The following is a 27,276-nucleotide window of genomic DNA, read 5'->3' as shown; positions in this document are numbered from 1 at the left end:
ACTTTTTATCCTTCTGAAAAATCTCAACTTTAGCATTTCATTAAGATTAGAAAACAATTCCAACATGCCAGACACAACTACTTGTAATTTGAAACAGAGTTCATAACCCCAAACACCACATTTTAACGATTTTTAATTTACGATTGAACTCTAGGTACTCAAGTCAACGTTCTCGTTCCACATTCACGATTCCTATTGTGGTCATTTAGTTTAATTCTTTGACTTTTATTCTTAAATAGATTGTCTTGCCACTTCTTAGAAATGTCCATTTTAAAATTGATTGGAAAGGAAGAACATTGAATGTAATGGAGAATGACAGCACGTGTAGAGTAGGTTTAGATGTAATTTGGGGGGAGAGTGGGTAAACATGTTTTTCTAAGAAAACATCAGAGCAGATACACCGTAGGGTCAGGACGATGAGTGCGAAGCAACAGTTCCAGATAGGTAGTGCACTGTAGCCAGGAGAGGAAGTGACAGCTGGTGGCTTAGTAAACAGATTTCAGTTTAGGGTTTTCTGAACATTTTAATATGCTTCTCCACTGTATCTTTTGTTCCCAATTCAATAACAAAGCCGTTTCTTATTATTGCCTTGGAATATCAGATTGGTTAGAAAACAGATATAGAAAAAAAGAAAGTCCTTTGGTATTAAAACAAAACATGTCTAAATATCTGATGCAATGTTATAATAATATGGAGGAGGTGAGGGGAAGGGAAGTTCTCCAAAAGGAGAGAGCCTGGGAATGCTTGCAAATGGAAATACCTGGCATTTCATTCCTCTGAGGCTTTTTTCTTAAATTATGATCTTCTCCCAAACAATGTGTATCTCCCAACTTCTACCCAACTGATCAAGGGGCTCAACTGACTGGTAGGGTCTTTAAGGAGAAAATAAAAGCTGTGAAGGATGAAACTGACTGAATAACACTGAAGGCATTAGCCTTATTAACAGCCAAGCTCATTTCAAAGATACTGGATATTGAAGGAAACAGTTATCCTTGAGTCTTGCTGTCTGTGTGGCATACCCTGTCTGTCTCAGTGGAAAGCACCAATTTGTGTTTGTTGTGAATATCTGTGAATACTGTCTTATGGCAGCTAGTTTTTAATTGTTGCCAGCCTGAAGGGAAAATGTGATTGAGTCCTCTATGTTGCAATAAGGCAAGAGGAGCTGTTCTTTGAGTGAAAATGTTTCCATTCAGCTAGAGGGAATGAGAGAAATGCTTCAGAATTCATTGTTTCCCTTGCTATTTTTAGTTAAATTAGGCTCACAATCATGAGAGAGTGCTGCTGCATTGGCCCATGTTATGACCAAAGTAAGTTGCTAACATGTCTGTAGCTTACAGAGATTCTAAGAGAAGTAGTTGTTGGAAAATACTAGTTTTAAGTAAAAAGATAAATGAAATGGAGGAAGAATTAAACATAACATGATAGAAGCTATCCTTTCATTTCATTAAATTCTACTGAGGGGATCATGGAAGGAATTCATGTTTCAATAGCATCCTGGTCTCCATTTTCAATTTTCTCAATGCTGGTTTGAACATTCAGGAAGAATGCAGGTTATGACAATAGATTTATAAAATGTGTGGTTAAGACTTAACTCATGCTAGCTCAATTAAAGAGTGGCATACAGTAAAAAATATTGTGAGAATTTTAAGAAAGTAAGAATGTAGACAGTGGAATCAAGACAGGTTCGTGGTCTTACGACTTTACTCTTTTGTCTTCTCTGAGCAACTCAGCCATCTCTTTGTCCCTCATAAAGCTCTACCTTGAATATAACTTGGCTTGTGTCTGTAGCAGGTCACCAAAAATCTGTTTGTCTTCCCATAGAGGCAGCCCTACTAATTTCCAGACTTTCCTTGCTGTTAAGGGGGGGGTCCCATGATGTGTTTTGGTCAATGGAATCTGAAAAGAAGTGGCAGCTTCAGAGCTCAGGCTTTTGAGAAGTGGAGCCGTCATGCTAGGAGATGGCCAAGCCGCAAAGGGGAAGCTCTGGTCTTTGGTCCCTGAGCCACCACTGGAGGAAAGCTACCCATAGACTAGAAGCTAGTTAGACTGTAACACAAGTGAAAATAAATTTGCCTCTGAGGCATTAAAAGTTTTCATCAGTTAGTGATTGCATCCTGTCCAAAGTGAACTATTGCATGTGATCCTGAACTTTATAACCCAGTTTCTTTCTGCCACCTGCCATTATTCCTCCAACCCATCTATTCCCCACTCCCACTGATCTAATTGACCAGCTCATAGTTTTATTTTAGGCCTGGCAGGCAGTAGGTTTCCAACCAGCCGATGCCTCAGCTGCAGTTGCTTGTTCACACTTGACCTAACCAGCTCTGGTCATTATGTCTAGTCACAGCTGTGGGCCTCACCTGTCAGAGGATAATATAAGCATCACAGGGTGGGAGAGTGAATCCTGGGTGGAGTTGCAGCAGAAACAGTGGGGAGCACTACATGCCCCTGCTGTGATGAACTCCCAGCAGAAACTAGACTTTCATAGCTCTAATGTGGAAGACTTCATGAAGTCAAATATATCACTATAAGCTTATAGGAATGTGTCTCAGGTGGATTCTGAGTTAAACTTGCGTGTGCCAAAATGGTAAATGGACCCCTACTGCTGTCATCCTCAAATTCCTTCTCAGTCCTAGTAACAAGTCCCCTCCTTCCAAATGAAAGTGTTCTTTTGTCAACTCCTACATTCACACAAAAATGTGATCTTTGTCCTTCAGAAGTTCCCAGTTCAGAAGGGGCTGTCGGGAGCCAATAATACTAGGCTTTGTAGGTACAAAGTCAGATGACATAAAGTATGATTTCTGTTCATAATTCATGCATACAACAGGAGTCCACAGGTCATGCATACCTTGCAATCTGCACAAAATGTCATGGAATCCCATGGGTAATATGCACATATTCAGAGCTATAACTGATATACATTATATCAGATGATATAATATATATCATATATTATATGGATATATAGTATATAATATATATATGGATATACATTATATATGTGGATATATACATTTCATATACATTATATATACAGTTGATATACATTACATATATGGATATATATATATATTCATATATATATGGATGTTCATGTAATGACATCTAACAGTTTTTATCTAGTTTGCCTGCAGTACATATTACACTTCCTGGAGAAAGGTATATGTGTTTGGATAGCTTCAGTAGCCCTAATAAATAAAATTTTAAAGCTGAGAAAGTTTTCTTCTTAGTAGTAGTGACAAATAAAAGCAAGAACACTTCCCTCTGTACTGATTTTGCACTGCCTAACAACTCCACAGAACGTTATGGAAACAATGTATTTCATAACACAATTACAAAGGAATTTTATAAGTGTTTTCTTTTGTTAAGACTTGGTTATATTAGGCTGTCCAGGCTGGAGTTGCTATTCACAGGCACAATCACGGTGCACTACGGACTTGAACTCCTGGCTCAAGCAATACTCTAGCCTCAGCCTCCTAAGTAGCTTGGATTACATGCAGTTGCCACCTGGCTTAAGCGCATATTTTTTGGATAGAATGTGAACATTTTAAGACTACCTGTGTACAGTCATTATGTGATTCTTTCAAAAGAGTATTTAAGAATGATTTTGTTTCTATCGAGAAGGTGTTCTTTTTTACATATCAGTAAATTTTTTGTGTGTGCCTTCAGCACATTTCTACTAGTTTTGCTCTGTGTCGCTTAAACTATTTCTCCAGTATTACCAGATTTAGACATTCAATGGAATCTTTTTTTAAGGTAAAGACTACAGAAGAGAATGATACTTTTAGTATACGGGACTAGGCTATAGCATGTACCTGCAAAACACCATGTGACCTATTGTCTAAATTCATGCTTGGCTGAGTCTTTTTAAAAATTGTTTGTGTTTTGCTTAATTTTATAGGAATAATTTCAACTACAGAAAAAAAAAAACAGGAAAAGGAAGAAGACAATAAAATTCAAAGGTGCAATGTAGGGTAGTGTTTTGGAGCTCTACCTCAGGAATCAGAAAGATAAAAAGCCAATAATGACTAGAGTCATAATTAAGACTTTGGACAACATTGCGAAACTTCCCTCTAAGCTTCAGCTTACTCCTTGTTATAATGTGAATACCATGTTTTCTTGGAAAAACTGAATACGTTACTCCATGCTAAGTGCTGCAGGTGACACCGGGTACATAAGAGTGATTAGCCAGCCAGGTGAGGTGACTCACGCCTGTAATCCCAGCACTTTGGGAGGCTGAGGCGGGCAGATCATAAGTTCAGGAGATCGAGATCATCCTAGCTAACACTGTGAAACCCTGTCTCTACTAACAATACAAAAAATTAGCTGGGCATGTTGGCAAGTACTTGTAGTACCAGCTACTTCAGAGGCTGAGGCAGGAGAATCGCTTGAACCTGGGAGGCAGAGGTTGCAGTGAGCTGAAATTGTGCCACGGCACTCCAGCCTAGGTAACAAAGAAAGGCTCCGTCTAAAAAAAAAAAAAAAAAATAGTGATCAGCTCATCTAGTTGCTCTCTTAGTGATTAAAAGCATTATCATCATCATTGTCATCACAATTTTCGACATCCCAGCCCTCTAAGACATTGAGGTTTCTGTCTTTCCCATGGCTTATATTATGCCAATTTGTCTTCCATATTTGGATCATACTGTATATCTGTAGCCCTAAAAGTTAATATTACTATGTTTTAAAATAAATTTTTTTCATTTCTAAGAAAAATATAATATGCAGCTGTAGTACTTTGTGTAACACATTTGTCACATTAATCTTTTGTTTGCTAGCATTGACAAATTATGTTCTGATAGGTAATCATTACCTAATGGTAAATGCCATATTACATGGTGACCTCATACAAAAAGTGTCATTCTTGTTTTCTAATATCAGAATTAGAAAAAATGTGCTGTATTTTCACAGAGCCAATATTCATATTATCCCAGCATATGATTTCAAAATTTGTATAACTTTTTCAGGGTTTGTCATCACATGTGCATGTGATACATACACACATGTCCTTTGCTCTAGCACAGTTCTGATAATGCACAAATAGACCACTTCCTTTAAATAAGCCAACCTATGCTTATTATTAGGGAAATTCTTATGAGTAAGCAAGGCATCCAGATTTGAAAACAAATGCACAAATGAATGCCATCTATACCTGTAACTGCATGGGTTACATTGCCTAGCCTGGCAACAGAAATCTTAGCTAAAGCTGAGACACAATAAATAGAAATGTAAATTTCAAAAGGAGGAGAGGCAGGCCGAAGAGAAAGGGGCTGTTGCCTAAATGGGAGGCTGCAGCAGGTCACCTCACCCACTCCTCTGTGTGTGTGCTGCGTGACTCTCATTCAGTCTGGTAAGATTCTCAAACAAAGTCCAGTGTCCTAAAAATATTTGGAACTATTACAAAGCATAAATTATAAATGTGTCAGGAAAATGGGAAAAGGTGTCTTGGGCCTACTTAAAGCACAAAATGATCTCAACCATTATTCAACAATGATATGAACATCTTTTATTTCATTTCTCCTTAACTGTTCCTTCTGTTTGCTATCATTTCCTGCTCAGCACCATGTCAATAATTACTAAATTAGCGGGACGCCTGTACAATTTCAGCTCAAGTGTTATTACTGACAAGTCAAACAATGGGGCTGATGGAAAAGATGGGACTCCATCTCCTTATTTAAATGGACCGTGTTCAGAAGGAAAGATTGAAGCCCCCTTTTTCTTCAAAAGAAGGAGGGAGGGAATGGTTTACATTTTGTGCGGCTCAAGGACACAGAGTCAGAGGAAATGCCTTTTTAACAGAAACCTCTTTTCATTTCCAGGGGACAAAAATGAAGGTTATTGAAAAGAATCATGCTTGGTAGAAGACGTAATTACATTTTTTTTCAAATGTCAGAGGAATAATGCTTTTATATTTCCTGAGATGACCCAATTTGCACTACGATATGCTCCCTTAAATGTAAGTATGCGGACGCCCTCGCCCTGTATTGTTTTTCACTGGTAAAAATGCCCTGTCGTACCTCTGATTAATTTCTGTACTGGTCTCCCAATACACAAAAGCAGCTACACCACGGTTGTCCGTTCTTACAATGATGAGTTAAAAATGACAGACTGGGCCAGTCCCCCCACCTGCCAAATTAAAAAAAAAAAAAGAGAGAGTCAAGTAGCTGCAGCTATAAATCATCTTCTCAAATTGTACGATTCAGGGCCGCTGACCTGTCTTGCAGTGAGAAGGAAGTAGCCTGACCATGGGTGCTCCGAAGGATAGCCGGAGCCCCTGCTTCAGCAGCTGGTTAAGTAGACTGGAAGGAAGGGTTTCTTACTCTTAGTCCTTGTCCTCCAGCCTTACCATGTATACACCTGTCCCAGACCTCTGCTAGCCACAGCTACATAGGAACAAGCTCAGGAACACCTTTTCTCTACCATAAGAAGTACTATTTTAAAAAATTGTATTAAATATTTGTTAAAATGTGTGTTTCTAGCAATAGGATTGCTAAGAAACACTCCAAAATAGTGTTTATATACCTCTGAACCATTCTTTGATTATTTTTATTAAAATACTTAAAGCACTTTCTGGAAATTGATTTGTATTTGATATAGATAGGAATTCACTGGGCATAAAACTAAACTTAGTTTTGAGATGTCAAACAACCCTTCCATGACCTTTGGCTTGCAGTGAGGTAAACATTTAGTTGAGAAATATATATGTGTGATTGCTTCTCGGTATTTTGGTTAAGATCAAGTGTAGGAAACGTATGTATGTTTTCTGTTCTAGTTTATATACAAACAAACTCTTGATTTTTGGAAAAAGTGATCATGCATGATGTCACTTAGCATGTTGGAAAGCCCCAATCTTAATTCTTTTAGACCTCCAAAAAAGATGATCACTTAAACAATGTTAGTGAGGAAAATAAATGAAGACATTAATGAGATTTCTACCTTTCTTAAACTTTTAGATTTTTATTTCTTTTTACTCATTTTCTTATACTAGCTACGGAAAAAAATGATGAGGATAATTTGTGGTGATTTGTTTTGAGAGCTGATAGGAAGGTAGGGTTTCTATCACCTGCAGTAACTCAAAGGGAAGTGCACGCAAGCACTAGGCTACCAGATATTCAATAAATATTTGCACTGTGTGACTAAGAGAAGAGAGTACATGTCTGTTTCACTAACATGAACTTCTGAAACTTTAATAAATGATCATAAAGTTTGTGCTTAGTGATTCAATGGATAGTTATGGCCTTTGAAAAGGCCTGAGCCACTACATAACGTATGCTCAAGAACAGGATTACAGATTTGAGTAATCTTAGTAATGAATCCTAAGGTATAAAAAAACCTTCAATATTGTGATTTTTTTTCTTTCTTTATTTTCCTTTAAGTTCGAGATACATATGCATCTGTTACATAAGTATACATGTGCCATGGTGGTTGCTGCACCTGTCAACCCATCATGTAGGTTTTAAGACCCTCATGCATTAGGTATTTGTCCTAATGTTCTTCCTCTCCTTGCCTCCCACACCTCAAACAGCCCCAGTATGTTTTGTTCCCTTCCCTGTGTCTGTGTATTTTTATTGTTTAACTCCCATTTATGAGTGAGAACATGCGGTGTTTGGTTTTCTGTTCCTGTGTTAGTTTGCTGAGAATGATGGCTTCCAGCTTCACTCACGTCCTGCAAAGGACGTGAACTCATTTTTTATGGCTGCATAGTATTTCATGGTGTATATGTGCCATATTTTTCTTTATCCAGTCTGTCATTGATGGGCATTTGGGTTGGTTCCAAGTCTTTGCTGTTGTAAATAGTGCTGCAATAAGCATACATGTCCATGTGTTTTTATAGTAGAATGATTTATAATCCTTTGGGTATATACCCAGTAATGGGATTGCTGGGTCAAATGGTATTTCTGGTTCTAGATCTTTGAGGAATTGCCTCACTGTCTTCCACAATGGTTGAACTAATTTACACTCCCTTTAGCAGTGTAAAAGCACTCCTATTGCTCCACAGCCTCACCAAAATCTGTTCTTTCCCTGACTTTTTAATAATCCCCATTCTGACCAGCGTGAGATGGTATCTCCTTGTGGTTTTGATTTTAATTTCGATAATGACCGCTAATGATGAGCTTTTTTCCATGTTTCTTGGCTGCACACATGTCATCTTTTGTGGAGTGTCTGTTCATATCCTTCACCCACTTTTTGATGTTTTTTTTTTCTTGTAAATTGTTTAAGTTCCTTGTAGATTCTGGATATTAGACCTTTGTCAGATGGGTACATTGCTAAAATTTTCTCCCATTCTGTAGGTTGCCTGTTCACTCTGATGCTAGCTTATGTGACTGTGTAGAAGCTCTTTAGTTTAATTATATCTCATTTATTGATTTTGGCTTTTGTTGAAATTGCTTTTGGTGTTTTAGTCATGAAGTCTTTGCCCATGCCTATGTCCTGAATGATATTGCCTAGATTTTTTTAAAAGGGTTTTTATGATTTTGGGTTTTACATTTAAGTCCTTAATCCATCTTAATTTCCGTATATGGTTTAAGGAAGGGTACAGTTTCAGTTTTCTGCATATAGCTAGCCAGTTTTCCCAGCACCATTTATTAAATAGCGAATTCTTTTCCATTGCTTGTTTTTGTCAGTTTTGTCAAAGATTAATATTGAAAATGTGTTTGCAGTCTCTGAGCTCTGGATAGTGATTGAGGAGATTCATAAGAAAATGGAAGAAGATAAAAGAAAAGATAAAAGATATAATTGCAATAGAAATATTTCTAACATTTGAATGTCATGATTTTACCTGGATTTGTGCATGATTCTCTTACTCTGTTGACTGGTTTTCTTCTCAATGAATTGACTGGATTCTCTGATGGTGTTTGAATCCTTCAGTATACGTTTCATTGTACAAGATATGTGGAAACATTTTTTGAATCATCAGTTACTTGAGTTTATTATTTATCCCTCCAGGGCTTATATCTTTGTTTACAATTAATATTTTTTGCAAGATGTTTCTGAATTTTGAGCCACTGACTAGTAATTTGGGTATGTTTTTAGATAATATCTTAATAGAAAAATCATAGATAGATGTATATAATAGGTATTTCAATATTCTACTAATGGGAATTGCAGTGTTGTGAAAGTGTGAGGTAGCAGACTTTTCAAAAATCACATTTTTCAGGGAGTGTAGAAGATGTTGATATCCACGACACTAAGTACTGGTAGTTTTCTTAGTATCATTTAATATCATGCATTTGAGTGGGACTCTCTGTTGTCTGGAGTTCCACAGACCCACACTTCCGCTGGTCATAGTAGTACCAAAAGATCTTTTCAACTAGAGGTTCCTGTTAAAGAGTAGACTAATTAGATAAGGAGTAATCTGCCATGAAAATGATACATTTCCCAGGATTATTTTATGTAAAACCTGATGTTTCACTCAGTGTGGTCAGATTGCCTGGAGTCAATGTGTAGCTCTGCCATATCAGATCTGGGGGATGTTGGACAAGCTACTTAACATTTTCCCTCTTTGTAATGTGAGGAATACCATTCAGTAATATTGACTGCTTCACAGGGTGCTGGTGAGAGTTGAATGGATTAGTTAGAGTTGAATGACAGAGCTCCCCCTAACACAGAGTATATGCTTGCTAAAGGGGAGCTATTGTTGTCATCACCACTATCATTGTTATTATCATTATGGCAAAATTATTCTGAAGTCTGTCTTGGTTATGCCATTTCCTCAAATTGATGAACATGGCCCTTCTAAATCAAAATGAAATTGTCCTTGTCACTTGCAGTCTCCATTAGGCAAATAAACCATTTCTATCAACAGAAACCATAGAAAATGGTCCACTGTCAGGTACTGACACAACCGATTTATTTAACATCCTTTCACTCAACAGACATTTACCAACCGTACGCAATGCTGTTAGTAATCAGATGTTTACCAACTTGTATTACATGGAAGACAGCATATAAAAATGAGAATTTGTGGGACTTTTCAGGTATAAGTTTCACGTAAGGAATTTACTTCTCCATCATTAGTTCATTTATTCATCCATCTGATGTTTATGGAGTTCTATGATATAACAGGTCCAGTTTTAGACACTTGAAATATGTCACAGAATGAAAACATTTCCTTTCCCTAGGGGAGTTTACATTCTATTTGGGTGAAGACAAACAATAAATAATAAATATACACGTTTATATAGTAACTGTGAGTAGGATGCCTGGGAAGGAAGGAGAAGCCACAATATTTAATCAGTAGGTTGAAATAGCTTTGTTAAGAAGACAATATTTGAGGTAAGACTTGAAGAAAGTGAAAGAACTAACAACAACAACAGTTTGAAGGAGGAAGATTTCAGTAGGAGGAAACAGAAAATTCTCCAAAGAGAGTGCATGGCTGGTATGTGGTTGGTGAGGCTGCAAGGGCTTGAGACAGGAATGGAAGAGAAGGAAAATACATGATCAGGGACGTAAGAGAGAGTGGGCAGAGCTTTATTTTAAGATCAAAGAATTTTACTTTGAGTGAAATAAGGGAATATTTGAGGATTTTGGATAGAGGAGTAATACAAACTAGTTTGCATTTTTAAAGAATCATTTTGGAGGGTTATTGATAATGGACTACAGAGGAAAGCAAAGGTACAAACATGGAGACTTCTTAGGATGTTGTAACCCAGGTGAGCAATCATCATGGATGAGGTCGAGTTGGTAGTGGCAGAAGTGGTGAGAATGTACATCGGTGTGTACTTTCTGGATATCTTTATACTTAGAACCCCCAGAATTTGCTGAGAAATTGGATGTGAAGTATGATTTTAAAATATCTTAAGAAAACCTTTTGGCTTGATGAATTAAATGAATGGGGTTGCAATCCACTGATACTAGGTCTGGGTGTCAGACATAATAGTGAGAGTGGCAAGTAGGGTAGGGAGAGACAAACCTGGGTATCAGGAAGGAGATTGAGCTAAAGGTTTAACAGTACAAGTCATTGACATATAAGGGAGTTTTTAAAACCTTGAACCTGAATGAGATAACCAAGGGAGTGAGAATGAACAGGAAAGATTATGAAAATATTAATAATGCAAATTGGGCCTCCAAGAAGATGAAGTCTGAGAAATGGCTACTGAATCTAGTGATGTGGCAGTCATTGGTGAACTTGTTGAGAGCAGTTCTTCTGGAGAGGTGCAGTGAAAAGCCTGGTTGGAGAGTCTTCAAAGAGAATAGAAAGATTAATTGAAGGCAATGCACATAGATAACTCTTGCAAGGGATTTTATTGTCCAGAAGCACAGAAATGAAGCCAATACTGGAGGAAGAAGTGAAGACAAGGACGTGTGTGTGTCTGTGTGATCTTTCAAATGAGAGAAATAACAGATTCTATAGGATGTAAAAAAATCCAACACAGAGCAAAAATTTGGAGTAAGATAGAGGGGAGAATTGCTGGAGGGATGTTCTTGAGTAGACAAGAGGGATGGTATCTAGTGTGCTAGTGCAGGGACTGGCTTAGGTGAGAGTAACAAACCAAGTGCGAAAGCACAGAGGCTGACACTAATAGATGGTGCACGGTGCACATCATAGTGGAAGACAGAAATTCTCTTCTGATTGCTTCAGTTTTCCTGGTGAAACACAAGGTAAGGTACTAAAGAGTGAAGAGAGAGGGAGAAAAGACATTTGGGTAAAAAAGGAGAGAAGGTCCAAAATTGGCCTTTAGAACAGTGTTGCTCCAAGTGTGTGTGAAAACTGAACTCGTGCTCAGCAGTCTCTGATGAAATAAGTAATGGCCATTGAGAATAATTATTCATAAAGTTTTAAGTTCACATTGCCTCAATGTCCAAGCTTGTGATTCATATTAGTAAATGTGGTATAGTGTTTATTTTGTATATGAGTATATTCATTTGATGACACAGCTGCAATGCAAGGAAAACATTATAATTATTATTTCTGTTGTTGAAAGTTTTTATTGCATTTTAGGTTTTGGGGTACATGTGAAGAACATGCAAGATTGTTGCATAAGTACATACATGGCAGTGTGATTTGCTGCCTTCCTCTCCATCACCTATATCTGGCATTTCTCCCCATACTATCTCTCCCTGCCTCCCCACCTCCCCATCCCTCCCCCATTTCCCCCCAACAGACCCCAGTGTGTAGTGCTCCCCTCCCTGTGTCCATGTGTTCTCATTGTTCAACACCCGCCTATGAGTGAGAACATGCGGTGTTTGATTTTCTGCTCTTGTGTCAGTTTGCTGAGAATGATGGTTTCCAGGTTCATCCATGTCCGTACAAAGGACATGAACTCATCATTTTTGATGCCTGCATAATATTCCATGGTGTATATGTACCACATTTTCCCTGTCCAGTCTATCATCAATGGACATTTGGGTTGGTTCCAGGTTTTTGCTATTGTAAACAGTGCTGCAGTGAACATTCGTGTGCATGTGTCCTTATAGTATAACGATTTATAATCCTTTGGATATATACCCAGTAATGGGATTGCTGGGTCCAATGGAATTTCTATTTCTAGGTCCTTGAGGAATCACCACACTGTCTTCCACAATGGTTGAACTAATTTACACTCCCACCAACAGTGTAAAAGTGTTCCCAGTTCTCCACATCCTCTCCAGCATCTGTTGTCTCCAGATTTTTTAATGATCGCCATTCTAACTGGCGTGAGATGGTGTCTCAATGTAGTTTTGATTTGCATTTCTTTAATGACCAGTGATGATGAGCATTTTTTCATATGTTTGTTGGCCTCATGTATGTCTTCTTTCATAAAGTGTCTGTAAATATACTTTGCCCACTTTCGAATGGGCTTGTTTATTTTTTTCTTGTAAATCTGTTTTAGTTCTTTGTAGATTCTGGATATCAGCCCTTTGTCAGATGGGTAGACTGCAAAAATTTTTTCCCATTCTGTTGGTTGCCAATTCACTGTTATGACTGTTTCTTTTGCCGTGCAGAAGCTGTGGAGTTTGATTAGGTCCCATTTGTCTATTTTGGCTTTTGTTGCCAATGCTTTTGGTGTTTTGGTCATGAAGTCCTTGCCTACACCTATTCAAAACCTTGAATGGTTTTGCCTAGATTTTCTTCTATGGTTTTTATGGTGTTAGGTCTTATGTTTAAGTCTTTAATCCATCTGGAGTTAATTTTAGTGTAAGGTGTCAGGATGGGGTCCAGTTTCTGCTTTCTGCACATGGCTAGCCAGTTTTCCCAACACCATTTATTGAACAGGGAATCCTTTCCCCATTGCTTGTTTTTTTTCAGGCTTGTCAAAGATCAGATGGTTGTAGATATGTTGTATTGCCTCCGAGACCTCTGTTCTGTTCCATTGGTCTATATCTCTGTTTTGGTACCAGTACCATGCTGTTTTGATTACTGTAGCCTTGTAGTATAGTTTGAAATCCGGTAGTGTGATGACTCCTGCTTTGTTCTTTTTGCTTAGAATTGACTTGGCTATGTGGGTTCTCTTTTGGTTCCATGTGAAGTTTAAGGTGTTTTTTTCCAGTTCTGTGAAGAAGGTCATTGGTAGCTTGATGGGAATAGCATTGAATCTGTAAATTACTTTGGGCAGTATGGCCATTTTCATGATATTGATTCTTCCTAACCATGAACATGGAATGTTTCTCCATCTGTTTGTGTCCTCTGATTTCGTTGAGCAGTGGCTTGTAGTTCTCCTTGAAGAGGTCCGTTATGTTCCTTGTTACTTGTATTCCTAGGTATTTTATTCTCTTTGTAGCAATTGTGAATGGCAGTTCATTCTTGTTTTGGCTCTGTTATTGGTGTATACAAATGCTTGTGATTTTTGCACATTGATTTAGTATCCTGAGACTTTGCTGAATTTGTTTATCAGTTTCAGGAGATTTTGAGCTGAGACGATGGGGTCTTCTAGATATACAATCACGTCATCTGCAAAGAGAGACAATTTGACTTCCTCCTTTCCTATTTGAATATCCTTTATTTCTTTTTCTTGCCTGATTGCTCTGGCTAGAACTGCCAGTACTATATTGAATAGGAGTGGTGAGAGAGGGCATCCTTGTCTAGTGCCAGATTTCAAAGGGAATGCTTCCAGTTTTTGCCCATTCAGTATGATACTGGCTGTTGGTTTGTTGTAAATAGCTTTTATTATTTTGAGATATGTTCCATCAATACCTAGCTTATTGAGGGTTTTTAGCATAAAGGGCTGTTGAATTTTGTCGAAGGCCTTCTCTGCATCAATTGAGGTAATCATGTGGTTTTTGTCTTTGGTTCTGTTTATGTGGTGAATTACGTTTATAGACTTGCGTATATTGAACCAGCCTTGCATCCCCGGGATGAAGCCTACTTGATCATGGTGGATAAGCTTTTTGATGTGCTATTGCAATCGGCTTGTCAGTATTTTATTGAAGATTTTTGCACCTATGTTCATCATGGATATTGGCCCGAAGTTTTCTTTTCTTGTTGAGTCTCTGTGGGGTTTGGTATCAGGATGATGTTTGTCTCATAAAATGATTTTGGAAGGATTCCCTCTTTTTGGATTATTTGGAATAGTTTCAGAAGGAATGGTACCAGCTCCTCTTTGTATATCTGGTAGAATTCGGCTGCGAACCCATCTGGACCTGGTCTTTTTTGGGTGGTAGGCTCTTAATTGCTGCCTCAACTTCAGACCTTGTTATTGGTCTATTCAGGGTTTCAACTTCTTCCTGGTTTAGGCTTGGGAGGAGGCAAGTGTCCAGGAATTTATCCATTTCTTCCAGGTTTACTAGTTTATGTGCATAGAGTTGTTTGTAATAATCTCTGATGATGGTTTGAATTTCTGTGGAATCTGTGGTGATATCCCCTTTATCGTTTGTTATTGCATCAATTTGGTTATTCTCTCTTTTCTTTTTTATTAATCTGGCTAGTGGTCTGTCTATTTTGTTGATCTTTTCAAAAAACCAGCTCCTGGATTTGTTGATTATATGAAGGGTTTTTGTGTCTGTATCTCCTTCAGTTGTGCTCTCATCTTAGTTATTGCTTGTCTTCTGCTAGGTTTTGAGTTTTTTTGATCTTGTTCCTCTAGCTCTTTCAATTTTGATGCTAGGGTTTCAATTTTAGATCTCTCCTTGCTTCTCATGTGGGCACTTACTGTTATATATTTTCCTTTAGAGACTGCTTTGAATATGTCCCAGAGATTCTGGTATGTTGTGTCTTCGTTCTCGTTGGTTTCGAAGAACATCTTTATTTCTGCCTTCATTTCATTGTTTATCCAGTCAACATTCAAGAGCCAGTTGTTCAGTAGGAAAACATTGTTTTTTATTTTTTTAGACAGGGTCTCACTGTGTCATCCAGGCTGGAGTGCAATGGTGTGATCTCTGCTCACTCCAGCCTCCACCATCAAGGGTTTAAGCGATTCTTGCACCTCAGCCTCTTGAGTAGCTGGGACTATCGGTGCACATCACCACCCCTGGCTAAGTTTTGTATTTTTAGTGAAGACAGGATTTCACCATCTTGGCCAGGCTGGTCTATATCTCTGACCTCAAGTGATCCACCAAACTCGGCCTCCCAAATCGCTGGGGTTACAGGTGTGAGCCGCCATGCCTGGCTGGAAAACATTATTAAGCTGTTACCTAGATTAAGGAATTTGAACCAGAAAATAAATCAATGAACTGCTTCCTTTATTGAGAATGTTTTGATATGAAAAACAGTGTCAACTCAACTAAACAGTGACTTAGTAACTTGATAAAAATTGTGAATTACACAAAGCTTAATGTATTGCATTTGAAGGTGTTTTCATTATTATGGGATAATGTGGAAACATCATGAACAATGGTATTTTTGCTGAGGTATTTATTTTGAAAAGAAAAATCTTTGTTTCAAAAGTCTAAACTGTAAGATTAATTATTGGTTTTTCTGAAAGCGAAGTCATCAGTTTGGAACCAAATTTTTAAAAGATGCTAATTGGACAGCCAGACCTGCTTGTTTCTCTCATATCTTTGGTATTTTAAATTAATCATAATGTTCCCATGCAAACAGAAGGTAAAATTGAAGGGCAAAAGCAAACATTAGAACCTGTAAGAACAGAGTTTCTACAGATGGTTTTAACATATTTCATAATTTAACAATGATTTTTAATGAAAAGTTGACGATCTTGATCTTGCACATTTATAAAAGGTCATAGCAGTACAACCTACAACTTGGTGGACAGTTTAAAATTTTTACTTTCTATCAAAAGTTGAATGACAATTAGGAAATTTATGGATACAGGTTTTATCTTTTTCATCAAAAGATAGATATATCTGTGACATTAGAAGAATGGAACTTGCTACCAATAAATAATTAAAAGTATTTTTTGTAATATACCATTATTTACTTCAGTATGAATAAAAGAAAATAAAATAATTTTATGAGCTTGCTTGAAAATCTCTCCCAGTCTCATAACATACAGTAAGATTGCGTTCTCGCCTATGAGTATGAAACTTGGAAACAACTTAGATATACATTATCCCCCACAGGTAGGGTTGCCACAATTCAATCTAGATTACATGAGTTAACAAGCAAAATCAAGCTAATTTTTCGCAATTACAATTTACACATTCAAATACATGAGCATTTGTCCAAAGTATATTTATAAGCATTCAATAGGGGGATTAACTATTTCCTTTATTATTTTGTTAATTTTTGATTACAGAACAACAGAAAATTATGAATATAATAAAGATTTTCTCCATACATTGCCTGTACTTATATTTTTAATGACCAAAGCCATTCAGATGTTTTTGTTTTTCACTATTATTTCATCCAGATTAGAGTAACTAAAGTGTAATTTTTTATCTGCCAAATCTAACCATAAACTTGAGATCTATTTGTAGGTCCCTTTCTCATTTATTTTAAATTATGTTTTACAAAAATACCTGTGATGAATTGGGGGAAAGCTGCTACTTTACTATAAAATATTTGAGAAGCACTGCCATCAGTGGTGAGTCGTCTAAGGTTCTCAAGCCAAGGAGTCACATGTTTAGAAATATACTTGAACAGTCCATGAGAAGATGAATTGATGGAAGGGCTAGTTGTCCGTAAAATCATGTAATAACAACAGAATGAACTAGTAATAAAGGCCAGCCAGTATAGAATTATAAATCAGAAATGATACTAGGAAAATGTTTGCAATGATATTTTGGTAAAGGAAGGGAATCTAAGTTCTTGGATGCTGAGAACCCTTCAAGGCAATGAGAGGAGGAGAGAGAGTGTATTATGAGGTTTTGCATATTTTCAGCTGGAAGTTTTGTTGTTGCAATGAATGACTAGAGAAGGATTAGATTAGTCAAGAGAAAGACTCAGTCATACAATATTCACTCAACAAATATTTGAGTACTTATGGAGTACTAGACACAGTTCTAGAAGCCAGGGAGACAACAGTGCACCAAAAAACTCAGTCTTTGCCCTCATAGAGCTCATATTCTAGCTGCAGAAAGATAGACAATAAATAGTAGTTAAATAAGTTACTAAATGTAGAACACATCAGATAGTAATTAGTGCAGAATTAAAAAGCCAAGCATAGTAAGAGAGATTAGCATTGTTGACGTGGGGACTGGAGTGACTGTTAGTGTTTTAGAGGGTGATCAAGGAAGCCCTCACGAGCCTTTCTCTTGTGCAGAAGAAAGGGGACTGGGAGAAAGTAAGAGAATGAGTAGTGAAGCTATTTGAGGGAAGAATGCAAAATACCTGAGGCAGAAGTTAGTTTGATCTCTTTGAAAAATAGCGAGGAATCTAGTTTCAGGGTAGTGAGCAGAGGCACCAGGTGTAGGTAGGAGATGATGTCAGAGTCATGGGTCAGACAACCCAGGACCCTAGAGAATAATATAAGAATTTTCATTTTTGTTCCATGCGAGGGGACACATTTAGAAGATATCAAGAGGAAAAATGACATGAATTAGATAGTGATGTTTTAAAAGGATCACAGCCAATGCTGTACTTATAAACCCTGGAAACAGGGCAAGGTTGAAAGAAGGCATTCCAGTTTTGAAATTATGGCAATAATGCAAACAAGGAATGATAAGAGACTTGTTGCTAAATGGCAGTAGAGATAATAAGGAGCATTTGAATTCTGTATATATTATGAAAATAAAGATATTGGATGATACCTTGAGAGAGAAGTGCAGGTTGGAAATATAAACCATAGAGTTAAGCAAATAGATGGTGTTTAAAGGAAGTGAAGACTGAGAAGAGAAGATGAATTAAGACTGATGTCTGGGGCATGTCAATATTTAGACACTGGGAGATGAGAAAGATTTGATGAGAGAGAGAGAGAGAGCAGAGAGAGAAGCCAGTGAACAGAGAGACAGTCAAGGGAGAATGATATGCTGGAAGTGAAGGTATTAAACAGTTATGACAAATAACGCTGTTGGGACAAGTAATATGAGAAATTAAAACTGTCCAATAAAACCAGAAGCATAGGGATCATTGCTCCCCTTGATAACTTATGTTCTTCCAGAGTTCTGGAGATGAAAACCTGAGTAGATCCAAGAGAAAATGGGAGCCTATAAAATAAATGCAGAGATTGGAAGCTGCGATAGCAGACTTGAGTAGTAGCTGCAGAGACCATGTGATAAGCAAAATCTAGACTATTTGCTGTTTATGGAGTTTGCCAACCTTTGCTCTAACAAGCCAGGAGAAAATGGGCTGGTATCTAGAAAGACATGTGGGAGCAAGGAGGACTCATTGTTAAGATGGAAGATATTGCAGAATACATGTATCCTAATGGGAATTATCTGGGAGAAGTAAATAATACTGCTGGAGAGTGAGAGGGCAGTTAGGGGAGCCATTATTCTCACATGAGAAGAAGTGAGAAGGAATGATCCGAGACATTGGATGGAGATTATGGAGATAGTGTAAGTTGTTGGTAATAGCAAAGTCTAGTGTATAACAACTTAAGTGAGAGACTGAGGCATAGAATATAAAACAAGATCCTTGGAGGTGAGCTGCCCAAGGAATGGAGAAGCCAGTGGGTATTGATGTTGCCATGGTTTATAGACACTGGCAAACTCTTCAAACTGTAGAAACCATTTTTAACTCATAAGCCTTATAAAAACAAGTCACAGGCAAGATTTGGCTTATGGTTTATAGTTTTCTAATCCCTAGTCCAATTCACAGGACCTTGGTCATATCTCCATTACATAAGACTTCATATTAACCCACTAAATTAATAACATTATGTTGATTGGACCTTGTAAGCAGAAAGTTGTAATTACACTAGAAATTTTAGTAAGGCATAAGTGTGCTACAGTATGGAAAATAAATCCCACAAAAGTTTAATCTTACTTCCTTGGTGAAATTTCTAGGAATCTAGTGGTCTCAGCCTATTAACATATATATCTTCCAAGGTAAAGGAAAATTGCTGCATTTGGATCCTGTTACCACTAGGGAAAAATAAATGAGTTTCCTTGGATTTTGGAGGCAACATATGCCAAACACCATGCTAATCCAACCCATTTACCAAGTAATCTATAAGACTACCAGTTTGAGTGGGGCTCAGGGTAACAGATAATCCTCTAACAAGTTCAGGTTGCCAGGCGAGATGTTCTGGGATTTTGGCCCATATGACAAAGTAGTTGTTTTGGTGCTTTGAAGGGTCACTGGCAGAAGGAATGTTGTATAGAGCCTTTGACAGCTTTTGTAGGTGAATGTCCTCAATTCACTACCCAACATAAATCATTAGAATTTTGAAACAAAACTTTGCCATCTTCTGTGTGTATTTACTCTTCTTTTGAGAAACAGCTCTTGTTTACTACCAGGCCCTAGCAGAGACAAAACACTTGCCTATAAACCAAATTATTACCAGACTACCTGACCTGGGCTACTGATTTTAGACTGCATGTTGTCTGATCCACACAGTCATAAAATTGGCCATGAACAGCATTATTCCATCATCTAATGGAAGTGATATATTTAGGATTCAACATTAGTATGTCCTGAAGGCTTCTATTCCTGGTATATTCCCTTCTCTCTTTCCCTTTCCTGTGACATTATGGGGGATTTCCAGTGAATAAGTAAGAACAATCTTCAGATCTCATTAAAGAGAGTCTGCGCAAAATGCTGGAACCAACTGAAGAAACTGGTAGCATGGTAACCTAACTCAGGGGAGGTGCCGAAGGGCAGTGGTAAGGAAATATTTTTGCAGTGGGCGACATTGAGCAGTACACCTCTTTGTTTATTTATCTCTGCAAAGAGAAGTGACCAGAGATACAGATCTACACTGATTCATTTCAAGTAGCTAAAGGTCTGACTGTGTGGTCAGGGAGTTAAAAGGAAATGATTGGAAAATAGGTAACAAAGAAGTCTGGGAAGTGTTTCTTCTTCGGGGCACAATATGTGAAGATATTTATGTTCCATGTGAATTATCGTGAAAAATCATCCACTTCAGAGGAGCTTGTCTTAAATAGATGATCTGTTCTGTATATGTCAGTCAGGTCCTTCCCCCAGCCACTGTTGTCCTTGTCTGATGGACTCATGACTATGGCAGAAGAATAGTGATATTGCGTAGGTTTATCTATGTGAGCTTCCACTTGCCAATTTCAATCTAGTTGTAGTTACCTGTTTTCCAACAGGAAACAACAATAAATAACTGTTATGGTATCATTCCACAGGGGAGCAAAGCCACCTCTGCTTTCCAACTTAAGTCATGTTTTTTGCATAGTACATCCTTCCAGTGTTAATGACTAGAAAATATTAATTTGCATTTTTGGAAATTCAACAGCTTGGAAAAATAGCCTATCTAAAAAAATCTTACTTACTTTGAACTCATTAGAATTGAATTCTTTTTTTTTTTTTTTGGTGAAGGAGTGATAGATTCTAATTCTTATCCAAGACTTTATATAAATACAACAAATAGCTTTCCTACATAGCCATGCAAATATTGCCATCAAGTCATTTAGCTATGCTCCATCACAACCTCATGATTTTGGCTAACATTTTATAGAGAACAGAAAATAAAAAAGACTAGCTGATTTAAAGCTTTCTACTGTCTAGAGAGTGTCTTGCAAACCCTCAGGTATAATATTTATTCCCCTTCCCCATCATGATTTATTCTACAATTTATAATCACACTTGAACTGCCAGTTCTAAATCAAAGAACATTTTTGAGATGGTAACACAATTCTGTAGAGGACTACTAAATCTCCCCCTTAAGCACACTTGAACTTTCCAGGACTCCTTGGGGAAGACTCATAAGATGCAACACCATGGTGTTCAAGTCACTCATGTGAGAATATTATGATTTTTGCTAATTGGACCATTAAAGCACAGGTTTCGATAAAATATGAACTATTCCTTGAATAAACTTAAGTATGATAACTGGAAATGAATGCTTTTTCATTCTGTACCTTGCAGAACTGAACTTACCAGCTCATTCAGCCAGGTAGTAAACAGACGCTAAACATGATTGACCAACACAAACTAGTAGTGGCTATCTTATACCCACTCACTGGACTGACCACCAAAATTAAGCGTTTTTTACTGTTGATATTTCTAGACTAAGACTGCAGCCTTGGTGAGTAAAAAAGAAATTAGAAACCTGTTTCTGAGATGAAGCCTCAAGGTTTGATGGTAGAGAGGTGTAAAATCAGGGAGAGGAAGGAACTGAGGATGACATCATTGTCTGTCTCATTCTTTACGAACCTGTAGCACCTTTGCATGCTTCTATGGTGAACTTTCTTTCTACTCAACCTCCTGGTCAGAATTTATGCTCCTATAATTTGTGGAAGAAGAAGGAAAGGAGTCATACATCTGCAAACCTCTCCTTATTCTTTTCAACATTACTTTCCTTTTGAAACTTAGGAAACCCATGCTCTGAGTTGAAAAGCAAAGGTGCTGACAACTACATCCAAATTGAAAATAATTGGATGCTTGTGTGTCAAAGCACCAAGGTATAAAGCCAAGTATCTGAACATCAATGGAAAGGCAAGTGGGTCAGAAGATAACCTGTATATCCTGTATCCCTCTGTATCTATCTTCTGAAGGATCTTTAGGAATACATGATGTTCTCTTGTAACCCAATGAAGTCAAAGTCTCTTATTATAGTATGTTAATAGTGCTGGACAATTCAGCCGAGACCCCTGGAATGGAAAGGAGTCATCTTTAAAGTCTTGAGAGAATGTAAGGAACTAAAATAAACCTTGGCAAATCCCTACACTGTAAAAGAAAATATTTGAAATATTCCTAAACCAAGTCTCTGAGCATAAGGATCTTTCCTAAATTAATAAGAAGATGAAGGCAATGATCTGACAAGCACAAATCAGTCACTTTGATGCAGTAATTAGATGACAAATTCTTGCATGTAATTCTCACTGAAGAAATTTCCAAATTTCACTCAAGATTTACTCCCCAAAATATATTGACATAAAAGATGTTTATTACTTAATATAGAAGTTAATATTTTTAAATTAACATAGTATACATTTTTATTGGTATGTAAAATACATTTATCAAGGGGTAAAATTATTTTATAATAAGGAGCTTCACTTTCTTTTCAGGCTTTTGATGACACTAAACTCTGGTATAAAACATTGCAGATTTTGGTCACTGTGAAATAATTCTACACTCCACTTTGGTAAAAACCAACTTTTAATAGAGTTCTAGTAGGCAATGCTATTCCATCTAGGTGAGATAGAGAATGGTTTGGAGTTAGTGAACTTGCTCAAAACTAAACTTGGTCTTGTCTTAGTTATATAAATTCATAAAAGACTTTTACCCTTTCTGAATGTTAGTTTCTTCTTTCTTAAAATGGAAATCATAGTATCTATCATATTGTTTGCTATGATCATTAATTCCAGTAACCCACTACAATAGTAAACGTTCAATATACGTTAATGGATTTTTCTCTTTTATCTTCTTCTATTTTTCTTTCATAAAAGGTTTAGTACTACATTAAACGGCAAGTAATTAAGCACGTAAAGTAGCAAAAGCTTAAACCAGACCGAAGTTTATATTTTTATCTTCTGAAAATATACTCAGTCCAGGGCTACTAAGGTGGTTCTGTGATCACTGATAGAGCTCTCCAGTCCTCTCTATCACAGTTACATTTCAAGGGAAAGAGTTGGGAGATGACCATATGCCCTTGCTTTAGGGACACTTCTTAGAATCCAGACTCAGTGTGTCCACTTGTATCTCACTGAGCAAGTCTTACTAACAAGGCTATTGTGACGGTTAATCTTATGCATTAACTCAACTGGAACATGGAGCATCCACATATTGGGTTAAACATTATTTCTGGGTGTGTATGTGATGGTGTTTCAGGAAGCAACTGGCACTTGAAATGGCAGATTGAGTAAAGCAGATGACCCTTTCCATGTGAGGGGCAGTGTCCAACCACTGAGGCCCTGAACAGAATAAAAAAGTAGAGGAAGGGAGCATTCACTCTTTCTGCCTGGCTGCATGTGCTGGGATGCTGGTCTTCGCCTGCTGTCAGACTGGGACTTACACCGTTGGCTTTCTGGTTTTCAGAGTTTTGGTCTTGGACTAGAATTTACACTATTAGTTTTCCTGGCTCATAGGCCTTTGGCCCAATATTGGATCTATAATACTAGCTTTTTGGATCTTCTGCTTGTAGATTGTACATCATCAGGCATCTCAGTTTCCATAATCCTGTGAGCCAATTCCTTTTAATAAATCTCTCTTTCTTTCTCTTTCCATATATAGATAGGTAGATAGTAGATATAAATATATATCCTATAGGTGTGTGTGTATACATATATGTATGTATACATATACCTATATGTGTATATATATGTATGTATGCATATACCTATATGTATATATATGTATGTACGCATATACCTATATGTATATATATATATATGTATGTATGCATATATCTATATGCATACATACATATATACATGTATGTGTGGGGGTGTGTGTGTGTCCTCTAGGTTCTGTTTCTCTGGGAAACTGATTAATATGGCTTCAAAGAAAGCTTGGAAATACAGTTTTTATTCAGAGAGTCGTATGTCAATCTAGAAGCAAGTTGTTTTTGTTTTTTATAACAGATTTAAAAGAAAAATTACAGAAAAATGGAGAATGGCTGAGATTAAAAATTCTCAGCCTCTAATATACCTCCCTCTTATATTCTTCCCACACCACCCAAATGGAGTCAAGAATTCCAGTGGAATTACACCAAGTGGTCATTTTTAAAGATTATAGTTGTATTTCTATAAAATCAAATTATTCTTTAATTCAGTAGACAAATTTGAGCTTGACTGGATCAGTTGCTTTGGCATTATATAGAATGAGTCCAAAATGGAATTACATCTTTTTTAGTAATCCAAATAGCAAATGACTTTATTTGTGTCTACATTAGCACTGTCAACTGAGAAATTTAGAAAATAGTGAGGAGAAATGATTATAAAAAGCTTTATTTTTAGGAGAATGTGTTATTTTAATAAAATAATCACATCACTTTATCACATATTTCTACCAGATTAAAAATAAAAAGCAAAAAATAAAAATCAAAAGTAAGATGTGGCTTTGCAGTAAGAATCCAATTAACAGATGAAAACCACCAGCTAAAGCAGTTTTCAGCTTTCATATGGAAGAGAATTGGCTGGATAATCAATTTAATTGTACATAAATGGGCCTGTTGGGAAGTAAAAATAAATTTGGCAGAAATATATTTTACTCAGGGGTTTGGGTATGAGAGTTAGAGGAACAATGTTGGTTTGAAATGAAATTACACACACTTATGTCTATAGATGTAACAGGTTTTCAACACTTATGTTTCTCTCTCTCTCTCTTTTTCTGTCTCTCTCTCTCTCCCTCTCCAGACATTTAGCTGGAAACTTTGAACTTTTATCATCTGCGTCTATACGATACTCAGCCTTTGACTTTCTGGAGTGAGCCTGATCAGGCCTGGAGTTAGGAAAGTGAGCTCTAGGCTGGATCTTCTCCAGGAAATTTGACCTATGGGACCTCCCTATGAGATAATGAAAGAGTAGACGATTTCAAGATGAGCATTTCTACAGTGTCTTTCTAGCTCTAGGATTCTTCACCTCTGTGCCTATGTGACTTAAATTTTCTGACAGTTTACCCTAGGAAAGACTCATTTTGTCCAAGGTGACCCAAGAGTGCAATGGCATCTTTGCTTGGTGCAATTCCTTCTCACATTTGAAAATCTTTTTTTGTCTTGAATGTAGTGTTACTTTGAAGGTGCACGATTTCCCACTGCTGCTGTTTAAATGATAACAGCAGGTTCAAGTGATTTGCAAACTGTCAGGAAAATGACCTCAGATACCCCAGTTATTTTCAGTGACTGTAGATACACTCTTAGGCTAAAGCCACAACGGAATTTTAAATAAAGCAGGATAAATCCAAACTGACTACCTTCCCCACTTCTGACACTTTCAATGGCCAAGGCCCCTTCAGCCTGGCTCCAGTTCCTGTTATGTTAGAAATACCCCATTACCCGCAAAGGGATGCCCAAAAACTGGCATATTCTAAGGAGATAAATATATTATAACATTTGCTTTAAATCTCAGTTACTAATCTCTCTGAACTATCTGAAGGGCCTCTCTTCTCCCTCACCCCGAGTATACTCCAGACATTTTTAACACACTTAAACACCACTTGAATTAATTTTTTTCTTTTTTATTTTACTTTAAGTTCTTGGATACATGTTTAGAATGTGCAGGCTTGTTACATAGGTTTATGTGTGCCATGGTCGTTTGCTGTACCCATCAACCCATCATCTAGGTTTTAAGCCCTGAATGCATTAGGTATTTTTCATACTGCTCTCCCTCCTGTTGCCCGCCTCTTCCAAAGAGGCCTTGGTGTGTGATGTTCCCCTCTCTGTGTCCATGTATTAAAATCTAACTCCCCTGTCAGGATTTCACATATTAAAGGGAAGGGACCAAGCCTATTGTATTTGTCATTATTTTCCCTGATGCCCAGTATGGTGTCTGGCTGATAGTGGATGCTTAATAACTATTTGCCGAATGAAAGAATCAATAGATAGATGAAACCAAAATCAGAGGAGAAGTCTATGTGAAGTAAAGCAAGTAGCATGGTTGGGGTTAATAATTAATCTATTTATTCAATGATAGTGCATTATTCTGACATAGCCATGACCTTATACCAGGCTGGGCAAATTTCTTCCCACCAGTAAGTTCTCTTGTTAAATTTTGTTTCAAAGCACATCATTTTTCTTTCTGTGCTAATGTACTTTTCACTGTGTTATGGATTTTCTAAATGTATGCAAATTGTACCCAAGATGGCTCATTTTGTTATCAATTCCCCAAGTAATGGCTCCCTAATCATTAACTAATTGTCTCTATGCTCTATTGACAACTTGGCCACCTTCCTGCTAAGTTTTGCTGACACGATGGAAACTCCCAAGAACTGGGCTAACCTTTGGCTGGTCACACAAGAGCCACAGGTGGGAAGACAATTGATCAGACTGGCCCTTGTGTTCAGGAAAACCTCATCAGCGTTCCAAGTGATTTGTCTAATGAGGCATCATTAATTGACAATGGGCAGGTGGATGAAGAAGTTCCTTTACTGAGATTACAACTTTGCTAAAATGGACCAGAGGCTTAGAAGAAGAAAAGCATGAATAAAGGCAGAAGTAGTGGTGGAGCTAAAGACTATGCCTTAGGCTAAGATGAGAAACGGAAGCTACTGATCACTTCCTCAAATTTCTGCTCTTATAAACCTTATAAAAGATGGATGTACTATAAACCAGCCACCACTAGTATTTTACAGTTTTAACTTGTGAGTTGATTGCACAAGATTAGGGATATAGATGGCACAAGATTAGGATTATTTAAAAAATAGTAGGGCTATAGCTGTGAAATGAATGGCAAGAGCTGGTATTGAACTTTGAATATGATATGGCCATTTAGCCTATGAAGCTCAGGTCTGCTTACACTTATATATCAGCCAGTGGTAACACTCATTCACCCAACCTGTATGTACTGAGTACCTGGTATAATGCAGGGCTGTTCTGCTGTATGTGGATAATTGGGATGTGATGTACAATGCGTAAACATTAGTTAACAATGGAGATACAAGAATGTCTGCCCACTAGGAGTGTACCTTGTAAGATGGGAGAGAGATGATACACAGGAAAGATAATACATGAATAAACTATATAATGTTACAAGGTAGTAAATGTTCTATATTGGCAAAAGAGAAGAGTGAAGTGAAAGGGATCAGAGTTGAGTGGGTGGAGGAGTATGGCACAGCTTTAAAAAGGAGTTAAGGCAGTTAGGACAAGCTTCATGGAAGCTTGAAGAAGTTGAGAAAATTAGCCAAGCTGAGAAAAGAGTAGGCCTCCAAGAGGGAATGGGCAGGCAGATACTTTCTGT

At 37.3% G+C, this 27,276-nt stretch overlaps 1 long non-coding RNA gene across 3 annotated transcripts in view; it reads left to right on the top strand.

The window, feature by feature from the left end:
• Positions 1–27,276, top strand: part of LOC108296003 — a 290,157-nt gene that overhangs the window by 98,134 nt on the left and 164,747 nt on the right. For all 3 annotated transcript variants that reach the window (XR_005198352.1, XR_005198351.1, XR_001821706.2), the window contains one exon: positions 5,820–5,956. This is a non-coding gene — a long non-coding RNA (uncharacterized LOC108296003). The remainder of the gene's footprint in view (positions 1–5,819; positions 5,957–27,276) is intronic.

Source organism: Cebus imitator, unplaced genomic scaffold (genome assembly GCF_001604975.1).
Source record: "Cebus imitator isolate Cc_AM_T3 unplaced genomic scaffold, Cebus_imitator-1.0 Scaffold19, whole genome shotgun sequence".
Lineage (NCBI taxonomy): Eukaryota > Metazoa > Chordata > Mammalia > Primates > Cebidae > Cebus > Cebus imitator.
This window is presented reverse-complemented; position numbering and strand designations above follow the sequence as displayed.